Below are 21,296 nucleotides of genomic sequence, written 5' to 3'. Positions count from 1 at the left end.
CAAAAAGACTCAGCAATCCTTGAAATTTTTAAAATGTTTTTGATGGCAACTTGATGAACATCCCAAAGCGGCAATTTTGACCCAATTTAAACATGTTCGTATCTATTACGGTTACCGAGATACTAATGCTCGTACCCCGAATTTGTACCACCCTGTATATTTGATTCATCGATGATGGTATTTCGTAGTGCACGAAACGTTGTACAAAAAAATTATAGTCAAAGAAAATCGTTCCAATAATAAAAATCTGTTTTTCAAGCATCACTCATTTCCAGTTCACACCCCTTTATCAGACCCCACATTCATAGATTCGAGTTCGCGCCGACCTACACAACGCTCCCCCTCACTTTTTTATACCTATTCAGACACTTATCCTAATCCCTTTTCAATACGCTATGAATCATCTTGATGCTATTAAATTGGTTCAACAATAAAAGATAATAAATGTGCAGCCACTGCTTTTCTATAACATCATTATGTCCGAAGTTGGAAAATAAAATAGGCGTAACGTAAGGGTAGTTTATCATTTATTTTCATAAATATAAAAGGAAATATTGTTATGAATTCTGTGAGAATCGAGCACGCAATAACACACTTGAATTCTTATTAAATATTAATATCTACTTACAATTATACAATAACGACTAACAAACTTAGTTCTTTAGTTTAAAAAAAATAGTTCCAAACATAACCTAATTACTTAGTAATGAGCGAGACAAGTATTGGTCTTGAACAAAAAGCAAGAACAAGCAATGCAAGATATCCGCAAGACCAAAAGCAAGCGTGCTCTTGCGGTCTTGAGGATTTGATTTTATTTCACGTTTAAATAACAATATAAGAAATTACTTATTTGTTCAAAATTATTGTTTTAATTTATTACAAATAGTGTTTGTCAGACTATTGCATAATATTTTAACCCTCAACTGGCGTGTTGAATTTTTGTAACGTTTATGGCGTGCTAGGGTCCGACAGACCCCAATTTTCTTTTCAATTAAAAATACATGACGAAGAGATTTAGGAAAAGCTTGTTATTTTAACACTGTTTACAATATATTCAAACTTGTGAACAAATAATTTATGATTTTTTTTATGATGACAAATAAATATGATCGAGAAAAAATGGCGTCAGCGTTGGCTATGAAATGAAGATCGCTGTCATTTTATATGTAAATTTATATGGGAAATGTCATCGATTGTCATTTCCCAGCCAACTGGACGCCGTTTTTTTTTCGATCATACGGTATAATCTATGTTATAGTTCTATTCTTCCCAAAGAAACCCATAGAAATTAAAAACATATATATTTTATGATTTTACCGTATTATTAAAAGTACAAACAACTGAAATGTGAAGCTAAAGTAATAAACATAAATTATTTTCAACAAAACTGCAAACCTTGAATGTACATAACTTTTTCAAATACAGTTCATGCTAATATAGGATCTGTAAATGGTGCACATTAATTTAATTCATGAGATTTTTGTTTTTTATCATTTCTTCATTGACATATGGCATATATATACCATATCTCTTTCTTTTCTGTTATTGATTATTCAATTTTCTCTCTTCTATAAGTAAGAGATTCAGAATCGGAGTTATGGTTACTCTTCGGAGAAAAATCAATGTCTCGCTGATCTTCATCTCACTTAAGCCTCTTTAAGTTCATCAAACCACTCAATTAATGCTTCCTCGAAATTAGCGTCCCAGTGAGGCACACTTTTTAGACTACCCACCATCCTAATAATGAAACATTCTTAGTGTGGTGGTGCCACACAGAACCCAATGGAAACTTTATCCCCGCTGGTAGGAACGATACTTGATAAAATCAAGTGCGCCTTTAACAGTTGCATATTGGTACCCTAACTTAAAGGTAAATGGCGTGGCGAGGCCTAATTCTTAAACGTAAACATTTTACAGAGGTTTAATTAGTGCTTGGGGTCCGCTGGACCCCACCACGCCAATTGAGGGTTAAAGAAGGAAATGCTGTTTCAATATACAGTAGGTATGTCCTCGGATTGTCCTTACAAGAGGAAAAACTTTTTTATTATTGATATTTTGAGAAAAATGCATTCTTTTTTTTTCAGAAAGAAATTTGCTTGTTCTAAAATGGTTAAACCCGTTTATATTTTTCCAAATTTGCATACCGTTTCAGAGAAAATTAAAAAAATCATGAAAATGTAGTTGAATTTTTTCCCAAAAACTGAAAGGTCTATGTTGAATTTTTTCCCAAAAACTAAAAGGTCTATGGTAATATAATTTCGATTTCATTCTTTGATAGATTATTATTCACAGAATTTTAATCAACGTCATATTTTTTGTTGTTTTAAAATGTTAAAGAATCACAAAATGTATTTAGTTCAATGCTACGGAAAGGGTGATAATAGTTATCGGAAAATGTGATACTTTAAAAACAGAAAAAAATATGACGTAAATCAAAATTAATAATAACGATCTAGCAAAGAATGAAATCGAAATTATATTACCATAGACCTTTTAGTTTTTGGCACTTTTTTTGGAAAAAAATCAAATAAATTTTCAAGGTTTTTTAAATTTTCTCTAAAACGGTATGGATATTTGGAAAAGTATAAACGGGATTAACCATTTTAGAACATGCAATTTTTTTTATGAAAAATGCATTTTTCTTAAAATATCAATAATAAAAAAGTTTTTCCTCTTGTAAAGACAATCCGGGGACATATGTAATACCGTGCTGGCAACTGTTACTTTTGGGTCGGTATTTACATGTGTGGAACTACATCGCATAGGGATCTTATTAAGTCGGAGTGAGAGAAGTGCGACGGTGTGCTGTTGCGGCGTTGCTGGTACGCCTTTCCCTATCAAGTAAAGTAAAATCACGATCGCAAACCGCTTATTTTTAAAAGACTTTTTTTTTCGAAAGGATAACTAGATAAAATCATTAGATATGTTTCTGAGCATCTGAAATGGAGTTATAAGGATATCGTTAGGGTGTCCATTTTTTATAACGAGAAAACGTCAATCGTCGCGATAATTTAAAAACTCAACTTTTTAACACATAACACGCCATAACTTAAGAACAACTTTAGATATTGAAACTTTTTTTTATTTTGAAGATCTGATCTTTTACAATGTTTAAATCAGAAAAATTCGATAAGATTGTTTTTTTCCATTCAAAAATTTTAAACAACACATCCATTTACTTTTAGTGAATAGGAATTTTCAGCAATCGTGTAACTTTTTTATTTATAAAGATTTTACTTTTACTAAGACACTATTTTACTTTACATTACTACTTTACTTTTACGCAGACTTGTCTGCGAAGAAAATATAACACAAATATTAAGAAAGTTTTTGAAAAAACTACAATCAATTAATAATACAATCTAATAGATTTCGAGATATCGATTTTTGAATTCAATTTTTGAGTTCTAATAGCGCGACCACTGTCGAACACCAACTCAATTCCACTTATTTTTACCAAAAATGCTCAAGCTTTTCAAGCTACAGGGAAAATTACAACGACTTGTTAATAAATAAACAAATAAAGTATCACGAGACGTAATTAAATCGTGAAGCTGAACGAATGATGTATACCCTTCTCTAGAACTTTAAGTACTGCTAGAGGTGCTGATTGGGTATTGGGTCGACCGGTCGACTGTGACAAATCTGCTATATCCCCTTCCACGTCTCTTAAGCGGCCCATACATTATCAAACAAATTGCGCAACGCAGGCTGTTGCGCAACGAGTTGCCAAACTATGGTAGTGTTTGATGCGTTGCGCAATTGTTTGGTGAATTTCAAGAATGTTTGAATTCTTTTGTGCAACAGGACTGTTTGCGCAACGCGTTGTGTAGTGTTTGTGTGTGTTGCGCTTCGTTGTGCAATATTTTAGTTCTTTCATCCTAATTCTTTGTTTTCTTTTTCGTTTTTTTGTATCATTGACATCATCTAGGGTATATACGATAATAATTGACGCAATGGCAATTGAGGACATGATTGTTTCTCAAACAATGCACAACTTTTAATAAAAAGTTTGATCAAAATTTTACTAAGTGCATGGGTGATGCAGTTGTGCAACGGAACGCTGCGCATCGCTTTGTTGCGCAACTTGTTTGATAGTGTATGGAACGCTGAATCAGTTGTGCAACGCAGCGTTGCGCATCGCTTTGTTGCGCAATTTGTTTGATAATGTATGGGCCGCTTTAGCAATGTGCACAGTTTGTCGTTTATTTCATACGTTTAGCAACGTGTTTACTGTTCTCTCTTTGTTCAGTACATTATAAACGCATTGTACTCTTCTTACATACGGAAATCTCGACCCAAGACTAACCTTTAGCAGCCCTTAGTATATTGTTTTTCAGCCCTTGTATATAAATTTTCTGCATTAAATTAGTAAAAATACTATTTTTTTTCAAACATCACAAAAGTGTTAGTGATTGACAATATAAAAAAGTCATTTTAACGCCTAGGCATAAAAGTATATAAAGTAGGCACCATGTGTCAAACGTATCAGTCCTTGAAAAAGCTAGAGACGGTAAGAGGAAGCTGGGTGGATAACTCAAAAGATACAAAGATATTTTGAAAAACTTAAAGGGATATTGATGAAAACTTAAAGGGATATTGATGAAAACTTAAAGGGAATAAGCATGCAGAATCCAGTGGAAAGAAGCAGGTCACAATAGAACGCAATGGAGAAGAATTGGAAACTCAGTTAACAACGAAAACGTAAAATACAAGAATAAACAATAATAACTACAAAATTAATAGGTAATTAATATAATAACTAAAAGGAATCTTGTTACAATATTCCAGAAAACAATATAAATTGATAGTACCGTTTGAGTAAAATTAAAATTTTTCATTCAAAACCTCTCTTCATTGGATTAACTGTTAACTGTATCAGAATTTTTTCACAAGCATGTTAAGATCTTCGATTTGCATTCTATTTAAAGGCGACTGAACTTTTTATTATTTGCTTTGAGCTTATTCTATGGCGGTGGAGAAACTTGTTTTCTGAAAGACGGCCAACAGCTGAAAAAAGGAATTCGCGTATTTTAATAGCGTTAAGAGAGAGACTAAAATGTAGCCAAAAATAAATCTTTAATGAAAAAAAAACGTACACTATTAATCATGTTTCTTTATGGTGAATATATTACTTATAACCAGGTTCTTAATGGATAGTTGCTATGGAAATAAGTAACTTAAAGCTGATTTATTTGAATTTTTCTGTCCATAAATTTCAAATTTTATTAACTAAAATTTTACTTTCATTTTTTATTTGATAGCGGATACTAGAGATGAGCAAAACTGCGATTCTCCAATCGCAATGGAACCTGCGATTGCGATTTTAATATTTAAATATCGTACTAGGTATATATTTTTCTGTGTATGTACATACATACCGCCATTACTCGCTGACGAGTATTTGACACGCATCAGAAGATGGTCACGCAAGGCGTTTTCTTTCATGAGCTTTTCTGTGACTGAAAAGTCCAATACGTGATGTTTTTTGTCTACCGCACTCCGGACATTCAAAAATCTCATTGCTTTGTTGCCTCTTAAATTTTTGGTTCTCGCTGTTAAGTGAGTTTACAATTCTTCTCCATTGTCTGTGTATGTACCTATAGCTAAACAGTTAAAAAAAGGTTAATAAAAGTTAGTTCTTTAGTTTTTAAGTTTTTTAACATCTGAAACAAGTATTAAAATTTTATAATATACTGCAACAACTGCACATACCCACTCTATCTACAGTTCTCAGTTATATAATTCTTTATCCAATTCTTAAACGATCTTAAAGAACTATTTTTAAGGTGCATTGCTCACCCCTATATTTTTTTATTTTTTCAGATAAAGAAACGACATTTGGTACATTAGTATATAATATTATGACGTAAATCAGGATTGATAGACGGTATTCAATTGATTTGTATTCAATCCTGTTTCACCATAAATATCTAAAACTTGATTTTTTAATGACGCTCTCGGTATTTTTATTACTTTATTCGATAGAAAATGACACTTTGAATAGAATGACATATCATATATCAACTTTTGACATTTTCGCATATGATTTATTTGAAATTGTAACATGCCTTTAATTTGACTCGAAATACCAAATGTGTATAGTACCAAATTATTCCCAAAAATGCTTTTTCTAAATATGCTAATGATAATGAGCCACCCTCGTTCCATTTGAAAACATTGAGATAAGATTAAAAGGCCAGGACAACACACGAAAAATAAAAGACCATTAAATCTTTTTTTCCAAGGATCCTTGATTAAAAATTAGTGTTTTTAACACAGCCATGGCACTCGAGATTGAAATTTAAAATACAATTTTTTAAGCGTATATGTCAAAAGTTAACACATTATGATATGCCATTCTATACAGTGTGTCTATTCAGAGATTTTCTATCGAATAAAGTAAAAAATACCGAGAGTGTCATTTAAAAATCAAAAGTTGTAGTCGTATGCTAACATACCAAATCTCGTTTTTTATCAGAAAATATAAAAAAAAGTTATAGACGCGAACCACTCTTGAGAAACGCCTGGTATATTATTGATCTTGGCCCTAGAAAATAATGCCTTCTCTATAAATAAATAAAATTAGAGAAAAAAATTCAATGGCAGTTTACTATACTCGTAAAATGCTTCAAGGACCACAAAATTACATTCGCAAACAAAATAGCAAATCGCAACTCCTAAAATTTCGAACTCGCAGATAGAAGATTAATACAGCCCTAGTTTACAACACCACAATCGCAGCAAAATCGCAAATCGCAAAAATAGTAATATTGACTGCCTAAATTGAAACTCGCAAATAGAAGAAATCGCAAATCGCAGCGAAATCGTAACTATTGTAATATTGGTTGCCTATAAATTGAAACTCGTAAATAGAAGAAACTGCAGTTTGCTATGAGAGCCAATCGCAGGTTGCCAGTGCGATTTTAAAATCGCTGCGATTAAATCGCAGTTTGCGATTTGATGCTCATCTCTAGCGGATACATTACAACTTGCAACATCAAAACAGTTCTTAATTTAGATATTATAGTTTATATATTTAGCCTATAAGCACCGCCAAAGTATATTTCTTTTTAAAAATTCATTTCAAATCTTTTTATTTCGCAAATGAAAAGTGAAGGCAGAACCAGCGGCGGCGGTTAGAATATTTAGTTGCGTGATTCCATTAAGAGCCGTTATTAGCTTAATTATATTATCTGTTCTCTTGAATACAGTAATTAACATAAATTACTAACAGAGTAATTGTATGTTGCGTGTAAACAGATAAAAGAGGGCTGAATATGCACCTTAAATTTTAACTCAGATTCGTAGAACATTTTGTTTAATAAATAATTACCTACATTTATTTTTTTTATCGTAAATCAGTAAGAATTCGTCAAAAAATACCTACAAAAGATAGAAGGTTGAAATGAAAATATTTGTTAATAATGTGTTATTTTAATATGTATCGGGTGTCCCACTTAGAATAGCTCTCGGCTGTATCTAGGTAAGTTTAGCGGTAGGAAAAAATATTTATAACTAAAGGGGCTATGAAATATTGCTGGAAATTATTTTCAAGTTTGTAAAACGGCCGCGTAAAAAAGAGCGTTTTTTACTCTATATTATACCATAAACATAATAATAATAAGGTTTTGAACGTAGACGTTAGGGGGCGCTTTCTTACAATTTAACAAACATAGCGCGTTTTTTCAAAAAAATTAAATACGATAGTATGTGTTATTTTAGCTGATAGTAAAGAGTAGTAAAAGCTTAAAAAGTCAGCGAAACCCGCACCTTGATATCTTCTTTCAAACCGAAGATATTAGCAAAGTTAAAATAAATACCAAAAAATAAGCCCTTAATTACCTTATGTTTACATTTTTACAAAACAGTATCAGTAGCCCTCTGGATTAGGCCCATTCTAACAAAAAGTAATATAGAAACAGTTAGTTTATTTTAAAATCGACGAAATACCAGAATACCATAATACCAGATGTATTAATTGGCATTGAAAAAGCAATCAAAAGATAAAAAACGCTGCTAAGACTATCAAAATGTTCCTCTAATAACAATTTGACGTTTATACTATTACGTCAAAAGCAAGTTTTTTCCAAAGCCTACCATGACTTCACTGACTCATCGTTTCTTGTTCACTATTATTAATATCTTAATTATTAGATATTAGTACATCTGATATTATGATATTCTGGTATATCGCCGATTTTAAAATAAACTAACTGTTTCTATCTTATTTTTAGGTTAGAATGGGCATAATCAAGAGGGCTACTGATACCGTGTTGTAAAAATAAGGTAATTAAGGGCTTATTTTTTGGTATTTATTATAATTTTGCTAATATCTTCGGTTTGAAAGATGATATGAAGATGCGGTTTTCGCTAACTTTTTAAGCTTTTACTACTCTTTACTATCAGCTAAAATTACATATACTATTGCATTTAACTTTTTTGAAAAAACGCGCAATGTTTGTTAAATTGTAAGATAACGCCCCCTAGCGTCTACGTTCAAAAGCTTATTATTATTGTTTATATGGTACAATATAGAGTAAGAAACGCTCTTTTAAACGAGCCCTCGCTTGTTGGATTCCGATCATCCAGTCCAGAGTTATTAATATTCAAATAAAAACAGATCTAACCTTCCCCCACCACTTTATTTTGGTAGATAGGGGAAAATGGCTCTAGCAAAAAAAAATATTGAAAATTTACTGAAGATTATGAAGCTGTTACTTATAGTACACCTTATATAGGCAAGATTGTGTAAAAACTCCATTTTCTTATTTTTAGTTGCAGTTGCACCCCCTAGCGGTCGTTCTACAAACTTGAAAATAATTTCCAGCAATTTCCCATAGCCCCTTTAGTTATAAATATTTCTTTACGGTGCGTTGGAAGTAAAAATTCAAGGCCATGTGTCACCGTGAAACAGCCGTGACGGCCGTGATGCGCGAGCTAGCGAGAGGAAAAGTGATAGCGGCAGTGTTGCCACAGCTACCCCATTTGGGGTAGATCTACCCCTTTGTTAAACAATTTAAAATTAACCCCGTTATCTCGTGATAATCTACTCCGATGAAATATAAGCTTGTGCATGGCAACACTGGGTAACGATCTGTGCCATACGTGGCAAAGAAAATCACTATAATAAACTTGATACTAACCTTGATGTGTACCCGCATATGCATATTTTCATCGATAGGTGTGTAAATAAATAAATAAATAAATATTTATTTATTTAATAAATAAATAAATAAATAAAATAAATAAATAAAATAAATAAATAAATAAAATAAATAAATAAATAAATAAAATAAATAAATGCCTTTATTGTCAAAAAATTTTTCAATTTGTAGACAAAGGTAAACTAACAAACAAAATAGAAAAAAACAAGGTACACAAACAAACAAACAAAAGATAATACAAAACATTATATAAATAATATTGTCAGTCTTATTGTTAAAATAAACATTTATAAATGTTTACAATGTCAAAGAACAAAAATTTAAAATAATATTCAAAAATAAATAAAATAAATAAAATAAATAAAATAAATGGAAATAAATAGATAAAATAAATAAAATAAATCAAAATAAATAAAATAAATAAAATGAGTAGAATGATAAATAAAATGGAAGTAGAATGGAAGTAAAATAAATAAAATAAATAAAAATAAATAAAATAAGTAAAATGGAGTAAAATGGAATAGAATAAATAAGATAAGGTAAAATAAATAAAATAGATAAAATAAATAAAATAAGATAGAAATAAGATGGAGTAAATAAAATAAATAAAATAAATAAAATAAATAAAATAAATAAAATAAATAAAATAAATAAAATAAATAAAATAAATAAAATAAATAAAATAAATAAAATAAATAAAATAAATAAAATAAATAAAAATAAATAAAATAAATAAAAATAAATAAAATAAAATAAAATAAATAAAATAAATAAATAAATAAAATAAATAAATGCCTTTTATTACATCAATATTTAGCCAGTTTATAGCAAAATATCAATGACCTCTAAATAAATTAATTTCGATGTCATTAGTAAATATAGCAATAGCAAACATTAGACCAGTGGTTTCAAGATCAAATTCGATTTTCAATTCAAATATAATTCATTTACGGCGTAGAAAGCCTTGTATAGTAAATAAGAGTTCAATGCTTTGCGAAATGAAAAAAATGATGTTATGGATTTGATTTCAAATGGCAGGTGATTGTGCATTTTTTTCGAGTTGTATAATATTGAACTTTTAACTAACTCTCAGCGTGGGGTAGGTAGATAAAGATCTTGCTCCGCGTTCCTGAGTGGATAAGTGTGAGCTGGCCTTTCTTGAGAAGCTGATACATGTTTACTTATTAGGCAAACGGATTCAAATATAAATAAGGAAGGAAGAGTCAATATTTTTAATTCTCTAAAAAAGCTCCGGCAATGAATTCTGCTGTTTAGTCCCAGTGAATATCGAACAGCTCTCTTCTGGAGCTTGAAAATGCGGTCAAATTGAGTCGCACAACACGTACCCCAGAATGAAAGGGCATACCTGAGGTGCGACTCAAAAAGTGCATAATAAACAGTTCTAGCCACTGACAAGTTAAGCTCCTTAGAAACAGACCTTAATGCAAAACAGGCAGAGCTCAATTTTTTCGACAAAGCTTCGATATGTATGTCCCATTTCAGAGAATTGTCCACAACAAGCCCTAAAAATTGTAGCTTCTGAATAAAAACGATCTAGGTAAAACATCTAAATCTGCCAGCTATGAATTACAATTTAGAGTTAGTAACTCGCATTTTCATTGGAGGACACTGTCATATTTATTTCAAACCAATAATCAACGAGAATATTCGTATAATTTAATAAAAGTTCTGTAAATCACTATAAATACTGAATTGCTTGTAATTGAACTGTAATTTCTGTATTCTTAATCCGGTAAATGATGGAGATAAACAAATGTGATTGATTAAAGTTTTATTTTAAGATAAAACTTTTGTTAACAACATTCTGAGAATTCGAATAATGAACTAAGTAATGACAAGACAAGTGACATCTGTCTAAAAAAGACAGCAATTTAGAGTGGCAATTTTGATTATGCAAAAGAAATACATATTCTATGAGTTTATTGGTTGCCTAACGATTAACATTAATTTAAAAATAAATCTCCAACCATGAATAATAAACTAAACATAAAAAAACAGACCACATACCACACAAAACAAATTGTTGGTTAGTAGCAGTTAGCGGAGGAGGATGTTGCGAATACCATGGACAGCACATCGCACCAATGTGTCGGTCCTTAACGAAATCCAATTATCACAAAACAGGAGCGTGCACATGAAGAGACTGGTAGTACAAGGAAGACCTGCAGGATCACGTCGCAGAGGCAGATCACCAACCAGGTGGGTGGACATGGTTGAAAAGCTTATGAATACCAACCTGGAGGGAGCCGTTCGAAGGACAGAAAACAGGGAAAATTGGAGACGGGCGGTGCGTGCGGCCGTCAGGTCCTTGGAACTTGGAACCAGAACCAGAGCCACTACACGTCGTACGCGACGTACGGACTTAGACGAGCAGTTAGCAGTAGTCAGAGATGTAGATGTAGTAGTATTTTGGTTTAATGACCACAACTGCGAAGGCTATCCGGTAATAGGGTAATAGAATATTATATTAATAATATATATTAATATATTGATAATCTTTATGTTAGTCAAAATTTTCCGTGTTATGAAGTTAGTTTTAATATTTTGAATGATTCTATTAAATTAGTTGATTGTCAAATTAATAAACATGATTTTTCCATTAAGGAACAATTTTTGTCAGCTTCTAAACGTTTTAAAAATTCTCATATTTTTATTTTTACAGATGCATCTAAAAAAGATAAAAGAACAGGATTTGGAATATATATTCCTTATATAAATTTTAAATTTTCTTCGCGACTACCTGATTCTTTAAGTATTTGTAAGGCAGAAACCATAGCTATTCATGATGCAGTAAAGTTTGCTATTAAAAAGAACTTGCGTAGTGTTATCTTTTCAGATTCCAAAAGTTCAATTCAAAAAATTAGTAAAAATCTCTTTAAAGCATCTGCTGATTATTGGACCTTAAGAACCAAACGTTTAATTTGTTTAGCAAATTCTAATGGTTTTGACATCAGGATTGCCTGGATTCCAGGTCATTCCAATATCTTGGGAAATACAGAGGCAGATTTGTTGGCTAATATTGGAAAAGATTTAAATATTCCGAAATCTATGGAGATGGATTCAATAGATATTTTTAATTCAATTAAAACTGATATTTTGTGTAATTATAAAGAAAATTGGAAATCTCGTATGAAAGGAAAAAAACATGTGTATTTTAATATACAAAGAATCTTCCCAGATAAACAATGGTTTAAAAGTGTTCAGTATATAGATAGAAGACATATTACAACGTTAATTAGAATGCGTACAGGCCATTGCTTAACAAAAAACCATTTATATAAAATTAAAGTGAAGGAAGATCCATTCTGTGAGTGTGGTTCTGTTGAAGACCTAAATCATATCTTTTTAGAATGTCCTATAAATTTTTTGTATAATTTGGATTTATATCAAAAATTTATTGAAATTATTTTTCCTACTCCACTATCAATATTTACAGTTTTGTCTAAGCCAAGTAAAAAATTAATGGAAACTATTATGATATTTTTAAACATTAATAGAATTAAATTATAATGCTCAACTTTTTATTTTTTATTTTCTTTTTGTTTCAGTTTCCGAATGCAGTCTGTTTGTGTGACCTCTATCCTATGTACCTTTGTTTGTGATATAATCTTCCTTTCAGCACGTCATTTATATATTTAATAAATAATAATAATAACATTTTACAGTCACAGGTCACAGGTTACCTTCATAGAAGTTAGTTATATTAAAATTTACCCATTATACATTTTACTCAGATAAGAATCAGTGGCCTTGATATGGTTTAGAGCCGGTCAACATCTTGGTCACTCTCAAATTGAGTTGGCGGTTGCCTTGTAGCAGAGCCATCATAAAAAAAGAAGAAGTAATATATCCTTCAAATCCTTAAATTTACTAGAGCCGTTAGTAAGAAGTTTCACTTCAAATATGGGCACATAGTGCACAAACATATTTTTTTGTTGGCTTCTGTTCTGACGACGGAATGAGGAGATATACCTCCTAAAAGGTTAAGCAAGCATTTTTTGCCGGTTGGGACAATTTGTTTTTCTATTTAAAAATACTGACAAGCTGGTTTTCGTTTGAATTCAACGCAGTGGTGTTTAAAAAGATACTATTTGATTTTATAGACTTTCTTCCAGTGGTGAAACACGCACAATTATTTTCTCGAAATTAACCCGCCACAATGGTATGAACATTATGTAGAGACAGATTTTCTTTATAAAATATAATAAATACGGCTCGTCAGTAGACATTTCCACCTAACCCGAATACAGAAAGAGAGCACGAAACCGTATTGTGGGAACTTTTCTCGTCGTCCGCATCCGATCTGCAGTCGATATGCATTAAAATTGACACCGGGACCGCATTCCTCGATGCTGCCCCTGCCGCGACGGGCCAACGAACCAATTTGGCCTCTAAAAATTGTGGAATCCGACCCACCGAGCGACCGGCCGCGACGCTCTTTTCGCAAGGTGCCCTGCGAATCGCAGGATCCTGTTCTAGGGCTCCGATTGCCTCTTGTTGACACACCGGCGAAACGTAGAATCGCGGCGCGCTCATATCGGAATTTGTAAACCTAATTTAACCGAACACGTAGGTTTAGTTAAAATTTAAATTTCACTTAAAAAATTACCTGGAAAATTACACTGAAAAAAATATAAGTAATTTTACAAAAAAAAAACATATTGATATATTAGAGTATTTTTTTAAGAAACTTGTAAAAATAAAATATTTTTGCATAATTTCACAAAAAAATGTAATTGTGCACAACTTCTTCTTCTTCTTTATGTACCGTCTCCATATCGGAGGTTGGCTATCATCATTGCTATTTTGACCTTGGAAGCTGCGGCCCTAAATAGGTCAGATGACTTAACATTAAACCATTTTCGCAGGTTTCTGAGCTAGGATATTCTTCTCCTTCCAACAGATCTTTTTCCTACAATTTTTCCCTGGATTATGAGTTGCAAAATCTCATACCTTGGACCTCTCATGATATGGCCGAGATATTGCAATTTTCTTTTTTTTTCACTTCCTTGAGGATCTCTACGCCCTTCCTCATTCTTCTCAGAACCTCCACGTTGGTTACATGTTCTGTCCATGGTATTCTCAACATCCTAAGATATGTCCACATCTCGAAGGCCTCCAGTTTCCGCTCGCAAAGCTCGTTGAGGGTCCAAGCTTCCATACCATACAAAATGACTGGGAATATATAACATTTGAGCATACGAGTTCTCAGATCTAGGCTCAAATCGCGGCTACAGAGCAGCTTCTTAATCTTCACAAAGGATGCACGGGCCTTCTCAATGCGAATCTTTATTTCTGAACAATAATCCGCGGTGCAGTCGACACTTGTACCCAGGTAGTACCTCTCTACTCTTTCGAGCTCCTCGCCTTCCGCGTACAGATGTTCATTGGGCACTCCAGTTTTAGTGACAATCATGTATTTGGTCTTCTTAACATTGAGTGTCGGACCATATTCTCGACTAGTTGTGATGACGTTATTTAACATATTCTGAAGGTCTTGCATGTTTTCAGCGAGAAGGACTGTATCGTCCGCGTAGCGCAAATTGTTCAGTGGTATGCCGTTAACTGGTATTCCACCAGCATCATTTTCGAGGGCTTTGTTAAAGATTTCCTCTAAGTAGACATTGAAAAGGAGAGGTGAAAGAACACACCCCTGTCTAACTCCTCGTTTGATATCCACTGCTCTCGTCAGTTCAGATTGGACACGAACAGACGCACTTGGATTAAGGTACAGTTTTACTATTATTTGTATATCTCTTGTATCGAGATTTTTTCGTTCTAACGCTTCTATTAGTTGCTTTTGTGTCTTACTTTATCGAATGCTTTATTATAGTCAATAAAGCAGGCATATACGTTTTGATTGACATCAAGGCATCGCCGCATTAAAACATTGTAGGCAAACAAAGCCTCCCTACTTCCGAAACCATTTCTAAAGCCAAACTGAGTATCTGCTATATCTTCTTCTAATTTTCTGTAAAACCTGCGGTGGATGACTTTGAGAAAGATCTTAAGTGTGTGACTCATAAGGCTGATCGTGCGGTGTTCTTCACATTTTTTGGCATTATGCTTCTTTGGAATTGTGACAAACGTCGACTGGAACCATTCCTTTGGTATCATCTCTGTTTCGTAGATCTTATTAAATAGAGAAGTGATAGCAGCTAAGTGTTGTTCTTCAATCAATTTGAGCGCATCTGCAGGTAGATCGTCAGGGCCAGGCGCTTTCCCATCTTTGGCTGCTTTTATTGCTGCTTGCACTTCCTTTAAAATAGATGGCTCCATTTCATTGTTAATGCTGGTAGTGATTTCTTCTCTTTGGTCGTTGAAAAGGGTTTCGATGTATTGTTCCCATAGAGTCAATTGATCTTTAATATCCAACACAATGTCTCCATCATCATTTGTAAGAATGTACGATTTTTGCTTCCGAACAGTTCCAGTAAACTCCTTTATTTTTTTATGCATACTGTGTGAGTCGTGAAGTTTTTGCAGATTTTCTATTTCAGTGCATTCCTCTTTTATCCACTCCTCCCTAGCTTGACGACATTTATATTTGATTCTTTCTGTATTCTTTTATATTCCTGTCTGTCTGTATTTTTCAGGTTCCTTCTTTCTCCCATAAGCATCAAAATTTCATCAGTCATCCAATCATTTCGCATTGTTCTTTTCTCAGGTTTCAGATATTTCTTGCAGGGTTCTATAATAGCCGATTTTAAACTTTGCCACATGTCTTCAGGTTGACTCTGTGTTGCCGAACAGCAATTTATCAATTTACTTAGGCTTTCATTTATACCTTGGTACACCTTCACTTTTGCGTTATTACTTCTTAGTAGGCTGGTATCAATAGATCTTTGGTTCGACAAAACTTTCAGCTTCTTGAGCTTCACCATAATCTCCGTCACCAGAAAGTTGTGGTCCGAGCCTACATCTGCTCCTGGGTATGTTTTGACACTTTTCACTGCATTCCTGTAACTCTGATTAAGGATAATATAATCAATTTGGTTTCAGACTATGCGGTTCTCACTGTCTCGTGGCGATTTCCATGTGTATAGGCGACGTTTTGGTAGTTTGAAGAACGTATTAGTTATTATCATGGAGTTTTCTTGGCAATATTGTAGAAGGCGATCTCCTCGCTCATTACGTTCGCCTAGTCCATACCGCCCAATCCATTTTCCACAGGAACCTTGTCCAATCTTTGCATTCATGTCGCCCAGGAGCAAAGTGACGTCTTTGTTTTTAGTTAATTTCATGACGTCATCAATCTCTTTGTAGAACGATTCCACCTCCTCGTCGTCACTATCCGCTGTTGGAGCGTAGATCTGAATCAGATTGAGTGTACTACAGTATGACTCAAGTTGTAAAAGCAAAACGCGAGGAGAAAAAGGCACGAAGTTCCTCACCGATCTCTGAAGACTCTCATCAAGAATGACCGCAACTCCGTGACGATGTTGACTGTCACTGCCTCCTAAGTAATAAATAATTTTGTCTTGAAGTCTACTCTGTCCGCAGTTGATCCAGCTAGCTTCACTGATTCCCATTATTTTGATGTTCAATCTATCATTTCCAGAATTACATTGTGTGTTTTCCCTCGAGTGAACATGCTTTGAACATTCCATATTCCTATCTTTATTGGTTTTCGTAGTATGGTATTTTTCGTATCGGTTGCATTACTCATATCAGTTGCATGTTTTGCACAACAGTTTATTAATATTAAATGATTATTACTAAACAATATTACTTCCACAATGAGTTTTGTGAATTTAAACAGAAATACAATCTTGTAGTAAAATTGCATGTCCCTAAATATATTCACAAAACTTGTGTGAATTTACCATGATATATTTAGTAAAAAATGACGCCACTTCACGTAACTTCCTGTGAAGCTGATGCGTATTAAGTAATCGACGTACCGTAGAGGAAACAACGAACGACGAAGAACATTTTAATCTAAGCAGTTTTTTGAACAATGATCTATTATTTCAAGAAAAATTTTGTAAATTGCATATTTTGGCAGATATTTGCGAAGAACTGGTTTTTCGACCATTTGTGGCCATTTTCTCGACCAAAATGCGATAATTTTTCAACGATAAGAGTGCGACGCACACGTATGTTTCTTTGATCTGGAGAAAGGTGGACAATTTAAGATATGTTGGTATTTGCCTGGTTTTGCTTTATTGCATGTTCAGTTTTAATTTAAAAAGAGATGCATTTTTTCTTAAATTAGTTAAAATCGACTTGTCCAAAATTATTCAAATTTTGCATGCGTATTAGCAATGCACAGACCTTTAAAAAACCTATTTATGACTTCGCTGGAAAATCAACAGGAGAGCAATATTTGAAAGGTTCAAAATTTGTATGGGATTTCCTGTTTCCAGAGAGTATGCACCACCCGGCACCCGGTATAGGCTAATAAATTTCCTTTCAAACTCTGTATCGAATAAAAAAATAAGAAAAAAATTGTAGTTTCATAATGGCAAAGATCAAGATGCTAAAATTAAATGGACGTATAGAACATAAACGTAATCGAACAAAGAGATGGAAAGAAAATTGTAAACTTTAAATTATTAACCATAACAAATTTTGGCATTGCTTTTATTTTTTGTTGGTTGGATGACTTGACGAAATATAAAAAACTCGACTGGATCTCCACAATTACGCTGAAATCAAAACCGCAAATTAGAATGTTTTAAATAATAACCGACGTACTCGTCTTCATCTAAACAATTTGAAGGACCAATTAGAGTTATACAGGGTGAGTCTTAAATAAGTGCTAATATTTTTAGCGGTGGAATAATTTCGACCCCAGAAACATTATCTATATACCTATTATAAGGTTATATGTCTATAAGATTTTTTCGCGAAATGTTTTTTGAAAATTGATATTTTTTATGGTTTTTTATTTTTAGTTAAAAAACAAAATATCTGATAATATAACAACATTGGTACCTAGTAGATTAAATTTACATGGAAAAGCACAGAAAAAATCCAGTAATTCTCAAAATTTTTCTCAAAAAGATTCTCGAGAAAACTAAACCAAACAACAAATTTTCAAAGTTTGGTTACTTTGGACTTACATATTTGAAAAACGGTAATGAGAAAATATGTTTCGTTTATTGAGATCTACCAGCCCTCAAAATATTTTCACTTATTTAAGACTCACCCTGTATGTTTATTTGATTCAAAACCAAAGTCTTAATACCCAGTCATTTGAAACGCTGACCTTGACTGTATTTATTTATTGGTAATTTAAAATAATGCAATTAGTTCTTGATGAAAACAAATTTCTAATATAATATAAAAAAAATTCTAATATTGATACTAACCATTTATATCAAAATTGTTGAATAGATGCTTCAATAGAAACTAAATAAATTAAACTGAGTTGGTTTTACATGAGTTATCACAACTTTTTGCTATTGGGAAGTATTGCGTTGGGAGACTTAGCATTTGTTTACATTCTATGTTTTTGATGGGATTAACTTTTACAATACATATTCCTTTCGAAACTCTAATTTTGGTGGTGTCACTGACAATTTTTTACCACAATGAGAGAGAAATCTAACATTTGTTTAAACAAACTGAAATATTGCAACAACTATTAATTTTAGGTATATAACATTATACAGGGTGTCCTAGTATTCCATGGACATAGAACTACAACGTATTTTTGGAATCAAAATATGTCCATTGGACACAATTTACTTCTATACAAAAGCGCTTCGTTTGTCCATTAGAGGGCATCAAACTTTAAAGAAATAAACACTTTTTTTTCTGATATTTAAAAGAACCGTTATTCCAATTTAAATGAGATTTTGGGTATCTATGTTTTGCCAATGCTTTAACATTTGACTTTCACGAAAATTAATTAAAGTATGGGAAGGGTGAAAAAAAGCTACCTACACGTAAATTTTACTACAGTACATCTGGTGGATCTGTGTCTATGAAAGGAATGCGGACAAAAAACATTTAAATAAACAGCAATATATTTTATACGTCGATTTGACGAGTGCGTCACCGCAAATCGCTCCGCCCACTCATTTTATTGGCTACTTGCAAATTTGTTGAATTTTTATTGATGGGACGCGTCGTCGATTTTTTTACGAAAAACATCGAGAGAATATCGTTACCCCTCTCACGGATACCCCTTAGCTACAGAACGGATAGACGTACTGTATATGTATATATTTTCCAACTCAACCGGCGACGGATTTTTTTTTTCGTAAAATGATACATTTTATGTCTCTTGGAAAAAAACACCACTGCACATACTTTTTAAGAAAAACAAATATTTCCCCGAAGCTGACTTGCAAATTTTTTGTAAAAAAAAATTACAAATTTTCTGTCACATCAAGCTATGGAGGCGCATAAAATCTATTATGCTCTTAATAATGTAGTTGACGAAAATAGAGAATTTTGCGTTAGTACCTACTACAAATTATATTTGAAAATAGGTGTCATAAACGCTTGAAAAAATTAATAACTTAAATTAATTATTATTCGTTTTTTTATTGATGCCCTTTAACGGACCACTGAAGCACTATTGTATAAAGGTAAATTATGTGCAATTAATTTATTTTGATTCAAGGAATACGTAGTTGCTCTATGTCCACGGAATATTGAAAGTTGTCGCGTTTTTTTACAAGAGATAAAAAAATGTAGTAAATACATTTAATAGAAAGAACATTTTACGAAATAAAATCGTCGCACGTCGGTTGGGTTGGGTGTTTTTCAAAAATGTACATTTTTAAAAAATCGCTATAATTTTTTTGCTATGGAAAATTTTGTATTTTTGTGAAAACATTAAATTTTCAAAGCACCTTTTTACGTAGAATTTAACGGTTTAAGTATAATTTTTTTAAATTAATAATTTAAGAGTTATCAACAGAAAAATTGATTTTTTATTTGGGACACCCTGTATATTTTTAATTAGATGAAAAGAACTTAAAATTAAATTTCCAAAATTATAGCAGACTTGATATTTTGCTATAGTCTCCTTCGAAATACAGAATTTTTAAAAGTTCGGCACTTTTAACTAGTAGGCTTTAGACCCCTTATTGAAGATCTGACCCTAATGGAACTCGAAAACGTATTTTTCCAACAAGACGAGGCACCGCCTCAGAATGCTGAAGTTATCAGCAAATGTTTGCAGCCAATTTCGAGAGTAATTGAATAGCTAACCAAGATCCCAGCCGTTGCCCGTCGACGCCGCCGGACTTAGAGCCTATGGATTTTTATCTAGCGGAAGAATAAAGGTTCTTATTTTTAAATTGCCCGTATAATCTAGGCAAGAAATAGAAGTACTTAGCGGTTATGCGAGGGTATCTTTCAAGTTTCACCCCCCCCCTGAGTTAATGAATTCCACAAGAAATGTTGGTCAAAAACGGTCCCGCCTTTCCATAACAGAAGACGGTCGATATGTCGAACACCTGCAGCAAAATCTCATATCTTGGTTTGCTAGTTATTTTTATTGTTATTAGATATAGTTTAAATATGTTGATGATGTTAAATATAGTTTAAATTTTAAATTGTTACAAAATTCTACATCTCTCATTGCAAATATTATTTGCGTTTTAAATCCTGCTCACAGCTAGATTTTTTTTGCATTACAGCCGGCGCCGTTCAAAAAAAGCCGATATTATTCAAAGTGGGCGAATTTTTAAAAACTCTATATCTCGAAGAGGAATCGAGCAAAGTATCAAGTGTGCTATATTTTTTAAAAGGTTATTTTAAATTATTTAATGTTTCAATGAATTAAAAATATACAGGGTGTCCCATATAAAAAATCAAATTTTCTGTTGGTAATTCTTAAATTATTAATTTAAAAAAAAATATACTTAAACCATTAAATTCTACGTAAAAAGGTGCTTTGAAAATGTTTTCACAAAAATACAAAATTTTCCATAGCAAAAAAGTTACAACAATTGTTAAAAATTCACATTTTTGAAAAACCCACCCAGTAACTCTGAAACGGTAATAGATATCGATATGCGGTTTTCATCATCATGTTTTTGATAAAAATTGAGCTCCAGACACCGATATTAGTTTTCGTCTATCTCATACAGAAAAGGGTGTTTCCGTTTAAAAGCGTCCAATTTGACCCACCATGCACAAAAT

At 32.5% G+C, this 21,296-nt stretch overlaps 1 protein-coding gene across 1 annotated transcript in view; it reads right to left on the bottom strand.

The window, feature by feature from the left end:
- LOC115878112 (glypican-6) overlaps positions 1–21,296 on the bottom strand; it is a 372,496-nt gene that overhangs the window by 314,712 nt on the left and 36,488 nt on the right. The window lies entirely within an intron of this gene.

Source organism: Sitophilus oryzae, unplaced genomic scaffold, assembly GCF_002938485.1.
Source record: "Sitophilus oryzae breed Bouriz unplaced genomic scaffold, Soryzae_2.0 scaffold_1500_pilon_pilon, whole genome shotgun sequence".
In the NCBI taxonomy this organism is placed as follows: Eukaryota; Metazoa; Arthropoda; class Insecta; order Coleoptera; family Curculionidae; genus Sitophilus; species Sitophilus oryzae.
Note: the sequence above shows the minus strand (reverse complement) of the source record. Positions and strands in the feature narration are given on the sequence as shown.